The 3110-nt window shown below is 40.6% G+C and overlaps 1 pseudogene; it reads left to right on the forward strand.

The window, feature by feature from the left end:
• The first annotated feature begins 1410 nt into the window (after nucleotides 1-1410).
• LOC111739099 lies at nucleotides 1411-1526 on the forward strand (annotated as a pseudogene).
• Nucleotides 1527-3110: the final 1584 nt, after the last annotated feature.

Raw genomic sequence — 3110 nt, forward strand, 5'->3', positions numbered from 1 at the left:
CGTAATGTTTTTTCCTGCTAGAAACGTTGCCCTGACTTGTAAGCTGGGCTCTGCTCTGGTTGGTGTTTCTGAAACTCTGCCCAATGAAAGGGTTTGAGGCCCATTGCCCCAGAGGCAGCGTGGGACACACAGAGAGTCAGAGAGATGCTGATTCGAACCCCCAGCTCACTCACTTACTAAGCTGATTGTTCTTTATAAATTCTATAATCTCTCTGAGCCTCTGTGGCTTCATCTATAAAATAAGGGTGATAATACTATTTACTTCACAGTTGTCCTGTCAGGTTCACGAGTTCTCAAGCATTCACCTGCGTTGGCTGTTACTGTAACATCAAATATAGGGGATTCTCCTATTTCTATGAACTGTTTTAACACATGTGTGTTCATGTGCATGCACACACACACACACACACACACACACACACACTCACACACCCACTCACATACAGTTTATGCTGGGAATCGAACCAAAATAATTTTTCTTTGAACTATTTCCTTCTTGGTTGAATGAATCATCGCCCATTATCTTTATGGTACAATAACATAAAATGTCAGTGAAAGGAGCCTGTGTTGGTTTCAATGGACCATTAACTCTTCAGGTATAATTTTCCTTGTCTTGCTACTGCAGTTTGCATTACTTTTAAATTAGGGAAATATTTAGTAGGTAATAGCCAAGATAACAATAAAAAAAAAATCCTTTGGTGGCACCATGGCAGTCATGGGAACTTCGGGGAGACCTGAAAGGGGTAAGTTTGTATTTAAAAACTGTGGGTCGCTGTTTGTGCAAGGGCTTAAAACAGGTGCTTGTTTATACATAACCATAATGAGGGCCTGGTCCCTTCCCTGGGGAGTCTGAGCTGCAGTAGGAAGCCAGGCAGACTTGATCAGGTACCAGATATTAAGTACAGGATTCTGGATGCTGGTTTTAAATCTGCTGTCTTTTGAGTTCTTTTTTCTTTTCGGATATCCTCTGTAGGGTTTTGATCACACCATCCAGACATCGATAGAGGTAGGTTTTTTTTGTTTGTTTTTTGTTGTTTTTTTTTTTTTTTGTATTTTTTTTAAGCTTACTGAGATGCATCCCCAGGCATATCACTGGTAGGTGAGTTTTGTTTTAACCCTCACTGTAAATCATCTTCCACACCGCTTCAAGAGGGAGCTTGCTAAAAGGTAAATCTGATTATGTCTTTTCGTTGTTTAAAATTCCTTCCTGGCGATGGCAGTTTTGTTTTGCAATTTACTTGTTATTTTAATTAAAGTTATACATTAACATAGTTTTTTAAAAGGCAAATAGTAGTACTAGTTTATGAGGAAAAACAGCTGCCTTCTACCCTACCCCTCCCTAACTCTAGTTCTTCTCCCCAAAAGAAGATATTTTCCACTCTTTCATAGTTTCTTCTCACATTTCCCCATAACTACGGCCATACCACCCTGAACAAGACCGATGTCTGATCTCGGAAGCTAAGCAGGGTCGGGCCTGGTTAGTACTTGGATGGGAGACCACCAAGGAAGATCAGGTGCTGTAGGCATAAATAATAAATAAATAATTAAAAATAAATAACACACATTTGCACTCTGTGGTTGGCAGAATAATGACCCCCAAAGATGTCCATGTTCAAATTCCTGGAACCTGTGACTATGTTAGGCGATGTGGCAAAGGAGAATTAGAGTTGCTAGCCAGTTGACCTTAAGAGACATAGATGACCCAGGATTATCTGGATAGGTCCATTGTAATTACAAGAGACCTTAGCAGTGGAAGAAGGAGGCAGAAGTTAGAAGCCAGACTTGACCCGTCCTTGCTGACTTTAAAAGGAGAGGAAGGAAGCCATGTGGCCAAAGGGAGGAGGCAAACTCTGGAATTGCGGAAAACAGGAAAGTGAATTCTCATCCAGAAGCCCCCCCCCCAAAAAAAGAAAGAAACAAACAAACAAAAAACAAACAAACAAACACAGCCCTGCAGACACCTTGATTTTAGCCAGTGAGATCCATGTTAGACTTCCAACCTACAGAACCATCAGGTAATAATTTTGTGTTCGTGTTTGATTATTGGTTACGGCAGGGATAGAAAACTAACACACTCCTCCACTTCTTGATTTCTTTATTAGTTCTAGAGACTATTGACTGACTGTCGCTGACGATGAAGATCGAACTGTCTCACGCCCTCCTCCCTCACTCGCTCCACTGCCCCTCACAGCCTCTCCAGCAGTTACCTCCTAATTTATCCGTTAGACTATTCAGCATGTAAAACTGGCATTGTCATAATACCATATTTCGAGCTGAGCCATGTAGTGTACTATGATCCCATTTCTTTTCTTTTCCAGCTTTTTCTTTATACAAGAGCTCATAATTCTTTTATGTGTTTGCTTCGTTTTCTAGTGCTTACCATTCATATATCCTCAGAGATTTCACTGGAAGTGTAAATCTTCTCTCCATCTATTCAAACTTATCAACCGATGTCTCGGTTTTATCCTTTTTCACGGGACATCGTTCACTACTCTCGTTATCCTCCATTCTCTCCCACCAGGTCTGCCTGCCTCTGAGTCTGCTGCTTGGCACAGTTGTCCTGTATCTCCTTAGTCATCATGAGGGGGATTCCTTTTTTCCCATGTTGGGGACCCTGCTTTTTGGATCCCATTTCTTCTTCTTGCCTCGTGACTCCTGTGTTTGTGTGTGTGAAGTACATGCTCTGAAGCTTTCTGAGAACAAGATGCGTGAGAAGTGCAGTTTGGAGAACCTGTATATCTAAAAATATCTTTATTCTACCCTCCGACTTCATTGCCTATCTGGTTGGAAATGGAATTTTAGTTTGGAAATCATGTCTCTTCAGAATCTTGTCTGGTAGTTTGAGACATCTGATGCTTGAGTTTTTAGAAATGATATTCTCTCCTCATTTGTCCCCCTCCTCTCTTTTGGAGCACCTGTTTTCCGGGATGTTTGACCTCCTGGAATTGTACTCTAATTTTCTTCTATCTTTATTTCCTACCTCTCTGTTCTTTTCTTCTTCCTAAACTTTATCTTCCAAAATTATTGTTGACTCTTTCATTTCTACTGTCTACTTTTCAACTATAAGATTTTTTTATTGTTTCTGTTTTATGACTACCTCCCTTTTTTTT

This window comes from Pteropus vampyrus, unplaced genomic scaffold (assembly GCF_000151845.1).
Source record: "Pteropus vampyrus isolate Shadow unplaced genomic scaffold, Pvam_2.0 Scaffold46, whole genome shotgun sequence".
Classification (NCBI taxonomy): domain Eukaryota; kingdom Metazoa; phylum Chordata; class Mammalia; order Chiroptera; family Pteropodidae; genus Pteropus; species Pteropus vampyrus.